Source organism: Sus scrofa, chromosome 10 (genome assembly GCF_054392235.1).
Source record: "Sus scrofa isolate SSC_HxYL_T2T_F1_AM1 chromosome 10, Sscrofa_HxYL_maternal_Yorkshire_Landrace_v2.0, whole genome shotgun sequence".
In the NCBI taxonomy this organism is placed as follows: domain Eukaryota; kingdom Metazoa; phylum Chordata; class Mammalia; order Artiodactyla; family Suidae; genus Sus; species Sus scrofa.
This window is the reverse complement of record NC_139392.1, coordinates 19,473,236-19,490,032: the sequence shown is the minus strand read 5'-3', so window position 1 is coordinate 19,490,032 and position 16,797 is coordinate 19,473,236.

The following is a 16,797-nucleotide window of genomic DNA, read 5'->3' as shown; positions in this document are numbered from 1 at the left end:
TCAAGGAGCATTGTCACAGGTTGTCACCTGGTGCAGATGCTAAGATTCCTCTCTCCTATTCCAGCTATTCCAGCTGGAATCAGCATGTAAGATTCTTAATTTTTAAGTCTCTCTTTGCCCTCTCCAAGAACCTCCTTCCAAATGCCTTGACCATGAGCTGCCCAAGCACTAACTGTGCTGCGTGTCTGCTTTTGCCTCTGGATAACCCACTCCTCCAAGCAGGGACCCTCTCTTCATCATCCCCCCTCCCCCGGGGCCCAACTCAGTGCCTGGCACACAGTAAATGCTCAAAAAGCTTTTGCTCCGAAACATATTTCTAAGTTTTCCCATTGTGACTCAGTAGGTTAAGAACCAGAGGAATATCCATGAGGATGTGGGTTCCATCCCTGGTCTTGCTTAGTGGGTTAAAGGATCCAGTGTTGCCACATGAGCTACAGCATAGGCGTGTGGCTGTGGTATAGACCAGAAGCTGGAGCCCCAATTCAACCCCTAGCCGGGGAACTTCCATTTGTGGCAGGCGCAGCCCTAAAAAGAAAAGAAAAACATTTCTAAAAAGAACAGTACTGTGAGCCCTGCCTTTACAAATCTGAGTATAAATGCTTTGCATTGAAGTTTATCAAAGTACGCATTTCACAGGCCCCTAAGGGGAGGAGACGTGATTCAGGTGCTAATGTTTTCACAGGGACAGCAGATGAATGGCCTTAGATCTATTTAGCAGAAGTCTAAGGGCAAATTCCAATCCTCCACCCCCACCCCCGGGTGGGGGGGTAGGAAGAAGGGCTGGGGCTGGGGCGGCTGGCTGCTAGGAAAGGCCGAAGAGCCTGGAAGCAAGCATTTCTCCACTTTCCAAAGTGATTCAAGTCCATCCCTAGTATTGCTCTTCTGAGCAGGTCAGGCTGGTTCAAGCGAGAAGGGATTTAACACGCATTGTACCTTGTGTAGCCTGAGGTATTCCTGTCACAGGCTAATCACTGACAGTGGTGACAAGCCCCTTTAAGGCGCAAAGTTAATTATTTTTCTCTTCTTGTCTTTTTTAAGGCTACACCTGCAGCATATGGAGGTTCCCAGTTCCCAGGCTAGCGGTCCAATCGGAACTGCAGCTGCCAGCCTACACCACAGCCACAGCAACATGGGATCTGAGCTGCATCTGCGGCCTACACCACAGCTCATGGCCATGCTGGATCCTTAATTCACTGGCAAGGCCAGGGATTGAACCCACGTCCTCATGGATGCTAGTGGGATTCATTTCTGCTGCGCCACAGTGGGGGCTCCAAAGCTACCTTTCTGTTTCCTCCAACTCTGCCTCTGAGTTTCCCTTTGGCATCGGTGTACAGGGCCGTGAGCAGTTTTGCCTCCGTCCTTGTAAAATGTTCCACCTGTGCGCGTGCACACATACACACACACACACACATGCTCGTACAGAATCTTACATTCCACATGCCTTGGGCCCCGTACCAGGATCCGTCCCTGGTCTCACAAAAAACACCCTGCACCCTCGCAGCCCTTCTCAGACTCCTCCACGGTCAGGCGGCCTGACCTGTTCTAGAAAATTCCACTCCCCAAATCCGATCCCTCAGGCTATTCCCAGACCCCTCTACCGACGACATCCCTCTACTTCTTCCCATCTGCTTATCACAGATTACGACTTGCCTCTGATCTCTTAGAGTTTCCTTGACCAGAATCTGGGGTTGTGCAGATAAGAGCCTTGGCTTGCTTCTCTGTTGGTTGTTTTTTTTTTTTAAACTTCCTCTTTCTAGTCATTTCCCCCCACTGAGAATACAGTTCTCTTCTGCTTTTAAAGGCACATGTCATGTTATAAAATAAAATTCTATTTGGTTGTTAAAAAAAAAAAAAAAAAAAAAAACCCTACAGAAAGCTTTCATGTAAAATTGGGCAGCAGAATTCAAGGTCAGTCTGCTCAGACAGATGCCCAAGCGTCTTTACCTCCCTTCAAAATGAGAACTTGAGTTAAATTCCAGATTCCTAGTTAACCTCACCTACTCAGTTAGTTTATCTTCTCTTGGGCATCTCTTCCCGGCCTTTGGGGGGATATTGGGGAAGCAGCTCTTCCAACCTCATCTCCCAAGTCTTCTTTAAACTCATCAAAGGGGTGAGCTCTGTTCTGCTCCCGGGGCATCTGAGCCCACTTTTCCTTTAGCCCCAAGTGCTCTTATCCTGCGCTCAGGACTAGCCTGATTCTTTCTCATCCTTCATAATTCAGTAATAAATACGACTGCCTGAAGTCAGTCCACGGCCATCCTCATTGCGCCTTTTTTTTTTTTTTTTTTTAAGATTAGTTATTGGAGTTCCTGTCGTGGCTCAGTGGAAACGAATCTGAGTAGCATCCATGAGGTCGCAGGCTCCATCCCTGGCCTCGCTCAGTAGGTTAAGGATCCAGCGTTGCCGTGAGCTGTGGTGTGGGTCTCAGACGTGGCTCGGATCCCAAGTTGCTGTGGCTGTGGTGTAGGCTGGCGGCTACAGCTCCAATTCAACCCCTAGCCTGGGAGCCTCCATATGCTGCGGAGGCAGCCCTAAAAAGAGGGAAAAAAAAAGATTATTTATTTTTTATTTTTCTTTTTAGGGCTGCACCTGCAGCACATGGAACTTCCCAGGTTAGGGGTAGAATCAGAGCTGCCAGCCTACATCACAACAGCAATGCCAGATCCTTAACCCCCTGGGCAAGGCCAGGGATCGAAACGCATCCTCAGGGATACTGGTCAGGTTCTTAACCCACTGAGCCCCAACGGGAACTCCCCTCGTTGCACATTTTGTTCCCTTCTCAGATTATGTAATTGTTTGTTTCCTCCCCTCCTCCCCCGTCCCTGTCTCTCTCTCTCTCTCTCTCTCTCTCTCTCTCTCTCTCTCTTTTTTTTCCTGGGTTTTCCTTCAAACCATAAGCTCCATGAAGTAAGGACCATGCCAGCTCTTTCTCCGCAGCATTGGCAGCACAAAGCAGGGTCTGAAGACAAAGTGTCATTGTCCCAACGGGCTAGATCACCTTGACTTTGCCTGGCTTTTCTCACAGTCCGGAACAGAGAAGTGGAGAACGTTGTCCGGAGCTCCCGGGGGGAACGCTTCCTAAATGGGCAGGACCATGTTACCTGGTGGTCCCGTTGGGAGCTCAGGAGTTGTCCTCTGAGGCATTACTGCCATGTAAGTGGCATCTTCAGGGTCTCTCTTCTCTCTTTCCCAGGATGTCCCCCAACAGGCTGGCTCTCCTGTGCTTGCTCACTGACTCAGAAAGGGGGTGCCGAGGCCAACGAGTCCCGTATCTGAATGAGTGGTCTTTCCAAACTCCAGCTATGACTTCCCTCCCCTTGGAGCAGTGGACGTTCAGGAGACACCCCATCATTATTTCTGTAACACTCCCGCACAGCAGAAACCTGAGACAGGGTGCTGGTTGTCCACTTCAACACAAGGACTGCTCCCCTGGGCCTGAGGGGGGGCTCCAGGTGCTGAACGAGCTTTCTGGGATCCCATCCTTTGTTACAGCTTTGAGCTGCTTTTCCTCTATAATAACTTCGAAGGTTCAGCAAGCCATTAGAAGCTTATACTGGGTTCAAGGCCAGGCGTCACTCAGACTCAGGGCTCAGACTCAGGGCTCAGGGACTCTCCCTTGGAATCCAGTATCTCAGACCTACACCTGGGAACCCTGGGAATGTAATGGGGTCTGGGGGTAGCGGGTAGAGTAGCTTCTTCTATCAGGAATTTATAGTCTAAGAAAAAAAAAAAAAAGGCGGGGGATGGGAGGAGTTCCCACTGTGGCTCAGCAGTAAGGAACCAACCAGTATCCATGAGGACTCTGGTTTGATCCCTGGCCTTGCTCAGTGGGTTAACGACTCAGCATTGCCCTGAACGATGCTGTAGGTCGAAGACATGGCTCAGATCTGGCGTTGCTGTGGCTGTGGTATAGGCCAGCAGCTGCAGCTCCGATTCCACCCCTCGCCTGGGAACATCCATGTGCTGCAGGTTCGGCCCTTAAAAGCCAAAAAAAGGTGGGGGAAGGGGGGGGATCTGCAGTCTGGTCAAGTCTGGCAAAATATTTATTTGGAAGTTATTTGTTCTGGCTGCCTTTTCCTTCTGCTCAATCCTAGAGAATAGGATATTTATATAGATGCTGGCTCCGAATGTCTTAGAAGTTAGAGCTTGCCTCTAAGATTAATGGGAACAAGTGGGGGTCTTCGGATATCTTGGAAGTTTCTAGGACCAAGTCCTCCATCAGTCTTTAAGAGTATGGACACCTTTAGAGACTTGGAGGCTCAGAAGCAAGGACTGACTGTTCTCCCTGGAACATTCCCCCCAAGACAGTTGCATCATATTTAGTTGTTCCGAGGCCAGTGCAATTTTGGAGTCAACCTGCCTCAAGATAACTATGGAGCTGGCTAAGAAGACATCAGGCCTGATAGCCCTACCAGTAGCAGCTGGCGTGGAAAACCACCAGCAAGTGCTCACATGTGATGAACAATGAAGTTTCTTGGGAGTTTTTGCCCTAAAATCAGAATATCGCCCCCAAGGGGAGTCAGCATATCAGTGAGAGCAGGTTAGTGCAAAAAGCAACTGCAAAAGAGGCCCTTCTTAGACCTCAACATCTTATGGTATTGTGCTTGTATTTTTAGTATCCATTGATTGAGAAGATACATAATGACAAAAAGACGCTATGCTTTCGCTAATGCCTTTAATGGATTTATGTCTGGCTATAGAAGGATCTGCCTGTATTTTTAAAACATCATGTGGGGAGTTTCCATTGTGGCTCAGTGGGTTACAAATGGGACTAGTATCCATGAGGATATGGGTTCACTTCCTGGCCTTGCTCAGTGGGTTAAGGATCTGGTGTTGCAGTGAGCTGCCATGAAAGTCACAGACTCAGCTCGGATCCCATGTTGCTGTGTAGGGTAGGAGGGCAGCTGTGGCTCTGATTCAACCGCTAGCCTGGGAACTTTCATATGCCACAGAAGCAGCCCTAAAAAAATAATAATGACGATGTGTATATTTATATGAGACGATCCATATTCACCTACACTGAGTCCATGATGGACCCCTTGCAACACCTTAGCTCCATCCAGGAATTACAGCACTCATACTCCACCCATCAGCCTAAGATCCAGTGTCAAGGAGCCTGGGCCTTCAGGCTTTGCACAGACAAAGACCAACAGGGCTTGTTCAGGCAGTAGTCGTGCTCTCAGGAATCGGAAGCCAACCAGGTGGACACATGTTGGGGGAGGCACAGGGCATGGACCAGCCCCAGCTCCATGGGTACGGCATGAAGAAAGGTATCCGTGGGCTAGGGCTCAGGGCAGGACTTGGCTTGGTACAGCCTATTGGAGGTAGGAGTGCTGGAACGAGGCAGGCCTCTGATAAAGGGGACATCACAGGGTGACGTGGTGTGCAACAAATTTGAGGGCATACAGGAGATCAGCGCCTGCCCTTGGGGCTGGTTGAGAGCAAAGGACATTGATGGGCATGAAAGTTAGCAGACATGGCATAGCAATGTTGTCCTTAGTTTGCAGGGCATTTTTGGGGGGGGGGGGGGCGCTGTGTCTGCAGCATATGGAAGTTCCCAGGCTAGGTAGCCGCCAGTCTACCCCACAGTCACAGCAACTTGGGATCCAAACCACGTCTGTGACTTATACCACAGCTCACAGCAATGCTGGATCCTCAACCCACTGAGCGAGGCCAGGGATCAAACTCGCATCCTCCTGGATACTAGGAGAGCCACAAGGGGAACTCTTGCAGAGCATTTAATGTACTTCTCAGACGTCATGGATGGCAGAGGGGACTAAGATTGCAGATACCTTTCTATTGCCAGGATTGACTCAGGACTCGGGGCTAGACTGAGCCAGCCAGTGAGAGCAACAGAACATTCAGCTGGACGGACGGACGGAAGAGAATGGATTCAGAGGCCCCAGGATGCTGCTGACAACCCCCAGAGAATGACAGAACATCCCCGCCTCGGGAAGCCACATCCCCAGGCTCCGAACACATCAGCACACACGCCCCAAGATTCCAAGAACTCAAACAAGTTATTTAGGAGAAGAGAGAGAGAGAAAGATGGAACCATTTGTGCGTCTCCCCCTTTTCACACTCTACACGCATAATTGCATTCGGTGGGGAAAACATTAATACTTGGGGCCTCACTTCCAAAAAAAGAAAACGGGAGGGAAACAGCTTTATGGGCAGAATCTTTGTGGGCTCTCTTGATTCCAATCCTTATTGTAATTCAGGAGCCAAAAGCTTTTCCACACCGCCCCCACAACTCAGACTGAAGCTGCCTCTCCAGACTGGAAGAAACAGCTCCTAGAAACAGGCCCCCTCCCTAAGTCCTACAGAAACTGTTCCACCTCCTTTGTCTATGCATCAAAAACAGGATGATTAATGTAGATGGTGGGGATGCTTAAAAAAGGATGCCTGAGACCCAGGGATGTTATCTATCTGCAAGTGTCTCAAAAATGCTTTTCACCCACCTCAAAGTACTCCCCCAGAAACACCACCAATGGGATGGCTGCGAAAGGCCAGGACAATAAATGGAGATGAGTGGTGTTCAGAATAGTAAAAAGTTCCAGGAATGACCTAAAGGCAGAACAATGCATTGTGGTGGGGAGGGAATTCTGGCCCGAGATGAGCATTCAAGGATGATAATAAAACTTCAGAAAGAAGGAGGAAGCTCAAGCCAGGAATAGGGCCAACCCAGGGCTGGTCAGGAGCCTCATAAGACACTGATAGGTGACATCCACTGCCAACCCCACCTGAAAAAGTTCACTCTGGGGCAAGAGAGGATTATAGTTCATTCAAGAGGAAATTTGCATGTGAAGCCCCTAATCTTTTGGTTTGGTTTTGTGCTGGTTCAAATCTTTTTGAGGCAGTAAGTATCCCTACTGAGAAGTTCCCTGATCAGGGGTTAAGAAGCTGATGTAGTTTCCATGAAGATGTGGATTCGATCCCCAGACTGGCCCATTGGGTTAAAGATCTGGCATTGCCACAAACTGCGGTGTAGGTTGCAGATGAGGTTCGAATCCAGTGTAGCTATGGCTGTGGCATAGCCTCAGCTGCAGATCCAGTTCGACCCCTCGCCCGGGAACTTTTGTATGCTGCAGGTGCAGCCCTAAAAAAGGAAGGAAGGAAGGAGGAAGAAAGGAAGGAAGAGAGGAAGGAAGGAAAGAAGGAAGGAGAAAGAAGGAAAGAAAAAAAAAAGGACTTCCATTCAGACTAAAATTCCCACATGATCTATGCACTTAGGAAGTATTCCTAAGGTCCGATCCTGACCCAGGCACCCCTTCTACAAATCAGCGAGGCAGTCTCCTCAAAGCATGAAGGAAAGTCTATTTTCTTTCCTTCTGACCCCTCCCATCCTAGGACGGAGTCTCCACACGCAGCAAGAGGCATGGCAGGTCCTCTTCCAATTTAGTCCCCTCCCTCCCCAGCACAGGTAAAGCTGAAAATGTCTGGCCCATCCCTCACGTCACCAGGCTTTAATAAATGGTAACAAGAACAGCACTGAGAGCTGCTCATTTGCTGTCTACCAAGTGTGGGCTTGGTACCGTGGGCCAGCTTTGTGGAAGTTACTGCCTAATGGTTTCTGGTGTAGGAGATGCTTCTGGTTGCCACCCAACCCCTCCACTCCTCCCATCTTTCTTTCCTAGGGAATCTTGATCAACCTTTCCGCCATAAAGCTTAAGCAACACATGGGAGAGGAATGCCACCCCCATCTCCAGAAGTGGGTGCTGATCGAGGCAGGGTCCATATGAATCGTAGGGAGCCATGCCCCTTGCCAGAGGGGCTCAGGAGCACAGACACAAGCTCATGGCCTTCCTCCAGCAACTATGGCTAGTCTAGGGATGGGCACGTGCCCTCATCTCGCCCAATCCGCCTAAAGGGAAGGACTTCCGATTCATGCTCTCATTCTCCCTCTCCCTCCCTCTCTCTGTGTCTCCACCTGGCTGTGAACATGGAAGCACATTGACCTGTGCTGCTGATGTCCCCACAGCACATGAGGGAAGCCACTCTGAGAACAAAGCTGACACACAGAGATGCGTTAGGTAAGGGATCATTTGAAAGTGGACTCAGGAGTTCCCGTCGTGGCTCAGTGGTTAACGAATCCGACTAGGAACCATGAGGTTGCGGGTTCGGTCCCTGCCCTTGCTCAGCGGGTTAACGATCCGGCGTTGCCGTGAGCTGTGGTGTAGGTTGCAGACGCGGCTCGGATCCCACGTTGCTGTGGCTCTGGCATAGGCCGGTGGCTACAGCTCTGATTAGACCCCTAGCCTGGGAACCTCCATATGCCGCGGGAGCGGCCCAAGAAATAGCAACAACAACAACAACAACAAAAGACAAAAAAAAAAAAAAAAAAAAAAAAAAGAAAAGTGGACTCAGAGCCCTAATCATATAGTACTCCTGGCTCAGAGCTTTTTTACTTTTTATTTCTAGGGCCACAACCACGGCATATGGAGGTTCCCAGGCTAGGGGTCCAATCAGAGTTACAGCTGCCGGCTTACACACAGCCACACAGGATCCAAGCCATGTCTGCAACCTACACCACAGCTCAAGGCAACGCCAGATTCCCGACCCACTGAGTGAGGCCAGGGATCGAACCCACATCCTCATGGATACTAGCTGGGTTCATTACCCACTGAGCCACAAGGGGAACTCCTATCTTAGACCTTCTTGGTCCATGAGACAATAAACATCCTAGTTATTCAAGCCAGTTTGAGTTAAGTGTTCAGTTACTTGCAGCCCAGAGGATCCTAACTGATATATCTTGAGTAAAATTCTTTTCTTTCCCTCCCTACCCAGCCCCACATCTGCCTCTCTATTTTTTTATTTTTATTTTCTTATTTTTATTTTTTCATTCCTTCCTTTCATTCTAAGGAGGCAGTCCAGCTCTGCTGCTTTTCTAGCTGTGTGACCTTAAGCAAATTCCTCTCCCTCCTTGATCGTCAGTGTTCTCCTGGTTAATGAAAAAACCAGACTAGGATGACCTGTGAGATCCCTTCAAACGCGAAAATTTCCAGTGCAAAGATTAAAGAGTATAATTCCTTGACTAAAAAGACAAGTGTTGTATCAAGTAGGTAATCCACCGAGATTAGTGCAAACTAGTTTAAGCTGAAGGCAGAGAGTTGCCAAGACAATAAAAAGAAGATGGTTTGAGAGGACACGAAGCATCCTCCCATACACAGCAGGCTTCAAGTCAATGAACACAGAAAATCAATGAGGCGAAAACCATGTACCCCTGAGAATGAATGAGGTGAAGATAAATTGACCACAAAATCGTATGCTGCCTTTTTATGCTCAGCCAAATATACACTATATTCTCAGTCCTCTGTTGTGCTTCCTGGCTCCGACTACCCAAAGAAGAGAAGGAGAGAGGGACCCGGTGCCTTATTCATGAGAAAGACAGTGGCAAGCACTGGAATGGCTGGAGAAAGAAGGAATGTTCCATGAGCCAAAAGACTCTGAGAGTCCATCTCTGCAGGATTTTTTTCCCCCTTCCTCATTCTTATGGGCCTTTTGTTCAATCTGAGTCTCCAGTTGTTACACCCGGCATGGACCAAGGGCTGTTTCAGTGCGGAGTAGCTCTGCCCTGTTTTTGGACTATTTGGGGAGGCTGGCTGCCCCCGCTTCCACCTACCACTGCCTCCAACACCAAGACAGAGACGCAGTGAAGGAATAAGGAGGACGCGTAATCGGGGAGAGGCCAATTTGGAATTGAGAGCAGGACAGCATCATGCCTAAGGATTCAGGGACAAGTAGGGCATTCTGTGTCCCAGGGAGTGATGGCAGTGAGAGTCTGGGAGGGAAGGGAAGAGGACACTCTTTTATGCTGTTTTGGAACCTCACAGGGGAGACACTCCATCACTTCACACAGTCCTGGCATAAAAAGTTCTACAAATAGTTGTTGCATTGATGATCAAATGGGTAAAATACATCCAAGTTAGGGAAGAGACTTCATGGTAACAACGTATGGGGAAAATGAACAAAGGGAGGGGTAGTTGGAATTGCACCTGGAAAGAATAAAGGATAGGGGTCTAGTGTAGCAGAAAAAAAAATTTTTTTTTGATCTTGCATCTGCGACCTACACTACAGTTCACGGCAACACCAGATCCTTAACCCCACCGAGTGAGGCCAGGGATCGAACCTGCAACCCCATGGTTCCTAGTCAGATTTGTTAACCACTGAGCCATGACAGGAACTCCAAGTGTAGCAGAAAAATATTTACACTAGTGGTTCTCAACACTGGTTGCACTTCGACGAATCATCTGGGGAGACTAAAATATAACAGGAGCTCCCTGGCAGCTCAGCAGCTTAAGGATCTGGTGTTGTCACTGCCATGGCTTTGGTTACTGCTGTGGTGCAGGTTTGATTGCTGACCCAGGAACTTTCACATGCCATGGGCACGGCAAAAAATAACATAACAATCGTGAGGCTTGAACCCTACCCCAAGAAATTTTGATTCGGCTGGTCTGGAGCGGGGATAAAATTTGCAACCTCAGAGATGGGGGGAGGTGAAAGCATGGTTCAATACAGCTCTAGCTCCTAGCTCTTCAAGTCCACAGGGTTTTGACAAGCAGGTGTGGAGTGCTTTTTAGAGTATGAGCTTATTTGGGCTTTTGTCTCCACACATCATCACCAGAAGTGTCTTCTCAAAGCCTGCTCCTCCACACCCTCTGTAGATCCCCCATTACGGGTAGGTTAAAATTCCAGAACAAATGAATGGCTTTCTTATGCCCTCATTCCTTATGATTCGTCAACAGCAGTGTCCCTTTACACTCGGACTTGTCCCAGGGAGATACCTGAATTCCCAAAAGAAAGATTAAAAAGAAAAGAAAAAAAAAAAAACCTTCAGAAAATTGAGTTATGAACACTTACTTCAAAGGAAGAATCTAGAAACAGACCAATTTAAAGATACCTTTCTTAGTGGACACATTAGTGGGGAAAAAGGAGGGACTAGAATAGAAGCTCTGGTTAAAGATCATTAGATTCTTGACTGACAGCTAAGTGGGTGGGAAGCTAATCTCCCAGAGGCAGGCTCTCTTTAAGCTCATTAAAGTTTATGTTAAAATTACTTAAGCATTTTATCAGGAATATTCATTACTTCCCAGAAGGAACTTTAGAAACACCATCGCGCAAAACATCCTAACCGGACTAGGTTTGGGACTTTTTTTTTTTTTTTTTTTTTTTCATTTCCAGGGAAATCTTACAATGCTCAGAGACTCCTCCTCCTTTAAAACAAAGAAAATCATTCTGGCACCATCTCATACCCAACCCTAAAAGCTGAAGACAATAAGCAATGTTTTCAGACTTTCTAGAAAAAACATGTCTGATCCAAGATTTCAATACATGACAATAAATTATTCCTATGTTAGGGCAAACTAAAAATATTTTTGTTATGCAAGGATTCTAAATGTATCCCATTGTGTTCTCTTTCTGAAAAACTCACTCTAGGAAGTACTCTGGAAAAAAAAAAAAAAAGGAAAATGTCTTTTTTTTTTTTTTTTTTTGTCTTTTTGCCATTTCTTGGGCGCTCCCACCGCATATGGAGGTTCCCAGGCTAGGGGTCAAATCGGAGCTGTAGCCACCAGCCTACACCACAGCCACAGCAACGCAGGATCCGAGCCATGTCTGTGACCTACATCACAGCTCAGGGCAACGCCAGATCCTCAACCCACTGAGCAAGGCCAGGGATCGAACCCGCAACCTCATGGTTCCTAGTCGTTAACCACTGCGCCACAACAGGAACTCCTGAAAAAATTTCTTAAAAGAGTGAAGCAAGCAACAACAACAAAAGACAAAAGACACACACACACACACACAAAAAAAAAGAGTGAAGCAAACTACATAAGTATGGTTAAGTCATTAATTAAAATTAGAGTGAAATAGGTGATGATAATGCTATTGTAAAATGCAAAATAAGCGCTAGGAAAAACTTCTTAAAACCTAGATACAGCATGTGAGAACAAGCAGCACCTCTCTTTCCATTCTCTTCTGTGACATCCATCCCCTCTCTGTTATTTTGCAGTGCAGCACAACCGAGTACATAGGTAAGTGGCCCCTGAGTCTTCTGCCTGGTGGACTCCTTTTTTTTCTTTTTTGCACACTGATCTTAGCTTATAGCCAAAGGCCTCTTTCCTCCAACCGTACCAAAGACTGAGATGCTTCACCTCATTTCTAAACATGACGTTCTTTAGGAATAGCCCTAAAAAGACATTTAATAAAGCTAGAGGAATTCCCTCTGTGGCATAAGGAGATCAGTGGCGACTTGGGAGCGCTGGGATGCAGGTTTTAGCCCTGGCCAGACACAGCGTGTTAAGGATCCAGCCTTGTGGCAGCTACGGCTTAGGGCGCAACTGTGACTTGGATCTGACCCCTGACCTGGCAACTCCATGTGCCATGGGGCAGCCAAAAAAGACCAAAAAAATCAAGGGATTATAATAAGGATATGAAAATGACCAGCATTTTAGAGTTATTCCCTTCTATCTCAAAGCACAGAGCAAGTTCAACTGCTCCAAAATGCCTTCCACAAAAAGCCTACAAAAAGAATTCACAGACAGAGAGTAGGTAATCCATATGGGTTTGTTTTTTTTTTCTTTTTTTGAAAGGAATTAAATAGACACAACCAAGTTAGCTGATTTGCCTATCCACTGGCGTAATCTGTAAGGATTTAGTAGGTAACGTGCAACCACAGAAAGTGATTACAAAGATTCTTATTCACCTGATTTGTCAGAAGTCAAATTATGTTAGAACCCCCGCCTCCTTTTGGTAGGAGTGCTCTACCCCTAACCTGTAAGCTTGGAGCAGAGTCAGGTGGGTGAGGAGAGCCAGGTGGGAGGAGGTTGTGAAAACCCCCAACAGGGGAGGAGGGGGCGGAGCGGGGCGAGGGGGTGGCTCCTTGCGCAGCCATACGCTGTCCAGTTTCAGCCTGGCTCCGCCTACCCTTGGAGCCACTCCTCTGCCAGCAGCCTGCTCTCTCCTGCCCTAGCCTTTAGCTCTAGCTAAAGGGAATTTGAAATTCAGAGGGCTCACCGAAATGCAGAAGGGTTGGAAGTTACCGATTTATTTATTTTTGCTGAGCTTGAGGCATGCAGAAGTGGCCCTGAGCAGGGATGGAACCTATGCCACAGCAGTGACCCTGAGCCACAGCAGTGACGAGACCCCTACCGAGTCACAAGGGAACTCCTTTTTTCTTTCTTTCTTTCTTCCTTTCTTCCTTCCTTCCTTCCTTCCTTTCTTTCTTTCTTTCTTTCTTTCTTCCTTTCTTTCTTCCTTCCTTCCTTCCTTCCTTTCTTTCTTTCTTTCTTTCTTTCTTTCTTTCTTTCTTTCTTTCTTTCTTTCTTTCTTTCTTTCTCTTTCTTTCTTTCTTTCTTTCTTTCTTTCTTTCTTTTTCTTTCTTCTTTCTTTCTTTCCTCCTCTCGTCCTCTCTTTCTCTCTTTTTTTTCTGCACCCGTGACATGCAGTAGTTCCCGGGCCAGGGACCGAATCCACACCACAGCAGTGACAACGCCCATCCTTAACCACTAAGGAACTCTTTTTTTCTTTCTTTCTTAATTTCTAATTTCTTTTTTCGTTCATTACTTTTTTTTTTTTTTTAAGAGCTGCTCCCGCGACATATTGGAGTTCCCTCACTTGGGGCCAAAGTGGAGCTGCAGCTACCGGCCTACGCCACAGTCACAGTAACGCCAGATCGGTTCAGGGTCTGCGACCTACACCACAGCTCAAGGCAATGCCGGATCCTTCAGCCACTGAGCAAGGCCAGGGATCGAACCTGCATCCTCATGGATAATAGTCGGTTTCCTTACTGTTCAGCCACAACAGGAACTCCTCTCATTTCTTAATACCACTCACAGGCCTTGAAAATATTAAGCTAAAAACCTAGTTCCTTAGTCTCTCCGCCACCCACCCACCGAAATACAACCGTCCATTCCAGCATCGTGAATAACCGAAAGCTACTGTGACCTGAGTTCATGCAGCTCCCTGCAAACAACTTTCAAATTCCTTATTTTAATAGGTGTAATAGAAAGCCAGAGACCTCGCTCGAATCCTAATCCTGTTTATAACTCCTGACTCACCCTCCGCCCGCTTCTCTGTAAAAATCAGAGCTAAGCTTGCTTTCCTACTAGAATGAGTCATCGAAGGGTCTAAGGGTCTGCAGGAAAGTGGAGCCCCTGTCCCACCAGATCGGAGTCTTCATTTTCAGAAAAGTCAAGCATTCGCTTGGACTTTTCTCTTTTGCACGTTTTCATCCTCTTTTTTCCGATAGACTCGCCATAAACGTCCAGCAGTTTAGCCCGGGTGCCGTGAGGCGGGGCGGGTGCGCTAAGAGTTCAAAGAAACCCGGCGCTCCCCTGCGCGGACGCTCGCGGAGACAGGGCCGCAGGACTGGGAGGGCGCGGCCAGAGGGCGCCCGGGCTGTCCCGGGCTTCGGGCGGCCCGGGGTCGGGGCCGCTCCCCGGCTGCTCCCGCTCGCACCCCGGCGATCGCGGCCAGAACGCGACGAATGAGCCAGGGTGGCGGCGCCGCATTATGGGCCACCTGTCCCTCTCTCACCAGCGGAGCCGTGAGTCCTCCGCCCCTTGGGGCCCTCGCGGGGCATCCAGCGCCTTGTAATTCTGTCCCTTTGCGGGTCCCAGCCTCGCTGGTGATCACGCCCCCGCTGTGGAGACTGAGTAGCTGCGCGGGTGGCGGAAATGGCAGTGAGCTGTGGCCCTCGGGGTCCCCGAGGAGCGGATCCCGGGGCTGAGAGAGAAGGGCACCTGCAGCCATATCCTTTCTGGTCTCTCGAAAGTGAAAGTGGCTCTGCTTTAAGACAAAAACAAAAACACCCGAATCCATGCTAAGAGATCCCAGGAGAAAGGATTCGAAATAGCTCTGGATTCCAGAATTGCTTCTTGCTCAGGATAACAAGAATTGGTCCCAAATTCCAGAGACAGGAGTAGGAGAGCTGGGATTGAACTTTGTGCCTTGAGATGAGTATTGGTCTCTGATGTTTTCTGGGGGCTGCAGGGTAAAATTTGGACTAAAAAAGACATGCAAGAGAGAAAGGAAAAGAGATTCAGAGCAGGGTGGAGAAAGACAGCCAGTCACTAAAAATGATAACCCGTCACTGAACACTTCCTATGTGCCAGGTCAGATTCTATATATATATTTATTTTATTTTATTTTACTTTTCTTATTTTTTTAATTTTTTTCCAAGGCCACACTTGTGGCATGTGGAAGTTCCCAGGCTAGGGTCTAATTGGAGCTACAGCTGCCGGCCTACGCCACAGCCACAGAAAGCCTGGATCCTTAACCCACTGAGCGAGGCCAGGGATTGAACCTGCGTCCTCATGGGTACTAGTGGGTTGGTAACCTGCCGAGCCACAGCAGGAACTCCCAGGTCATGTTCTAAAGGGGTCAAATGCGGTGAGTACATTGTTTAATCTTACTCCATTTCTGTGAGTCTGAGGTAGATTATGTCCCATTCTGCAGACAAAGATACCAAAGCAAAGAAGCCTTCAACAGACTTCTCATTGGTACTGTTCCTTTTCTATTTTCAAAAAAAAAAAAAAAAAGGCTAGTTGGCAGGCCTTGGGGAATTTACCTGGTTTTAGGCAAATTCTGCCTCTACCACTTAGATTACTTAACCTCTGCGTCCTAGTTTCTTTATTAGGAATGATGACTTTTCAGGAATGTCGTGAAACTCAAATGAGATAATATATTTGCAAAGTAGAAGGCACTTGCCAAATATAAAATAATTTCAGATTGTCCAAGTGCATCCCCGGAGAGGAGGGTTTAAAAACATCTGTTGAGAGGGGGACCAAAGGACACTCATCAGTCCTCAGAGAAACCTCCGCTTTCTCCACTATTTATCATACAGACATTGAAAACGCCCCTGTTCCAAGGAGGTTCCTTCCCCTTTAACTGACTTCTTTGTTCAGTGTATTGACTGTACCGCTGAATTTAGCTTGCTTCCCACAGGTATTTCCTTGCAACTTAGAAACAAATTACTAAACATCATATTGGTTCCAAAGTTAATATGGGGGTGGGGAGGAGCTCTGTTTCTTGTTTAAGCGTATGGAACCTCACTTAGGAAACCCCAGCAACCTCTTTATTCACTGCCTAGGTCTCATCTCCACAGCTTATTCTCAGGTTCAATTTTTTTTTTTTTTTTTTTTTTTTTTTTTAGGGCCGCACCCGCAGCATATGGAGGTTCCCAGGCTAGGGGTCGAATCGGAGCTGCAGCGGTGGGCCTCTGCCACAGCTACAGCAACTCTAGATCCAAGCAGCATCTGCAAACTGCAATGCCTGATCCTTAACCCACTGAGTGAGTCCAGGGATGGAACCAGCATCCTCATGGATACTATTCAGGTTCTTAACCCACTGAGCCATGACATTGCTGCTTTTTTAATGCTATTTGAGGGAGTGTCTGAGAAAAATCAGTCAGGAGCACTCCGTGGAGATCCTTCAAGAAAGGCAAAAGGGAGCAGGCACAATTGGGCACAGGGTTGAAATCATAGTTTCCAAAGTTCCATCCTAGCCATGGTTTGCTAGGGTTGCTGTGAACAAGGGACCAGATGAGTGGTTTCAACAACAGACTGTATTTTATTTATTTATTTCAGAACCTTTACTAAGACCTGAGAGTGAGGGAAATTTTGCATCTTTTAAAAAAGTAGCATGCTTGGAGTTTCCATCATGGCTCAGTGGTTAACGAATCCAAATAGAAACAATGAGGTTGCGGGTTCGATCCCTGGCCTCGCTCAGTGGGTGAAGGATTCGGCGTTGCCATGAGCTGTGGTGTAGGTTGCAGACACGGCTCGGACCCCGCATTGC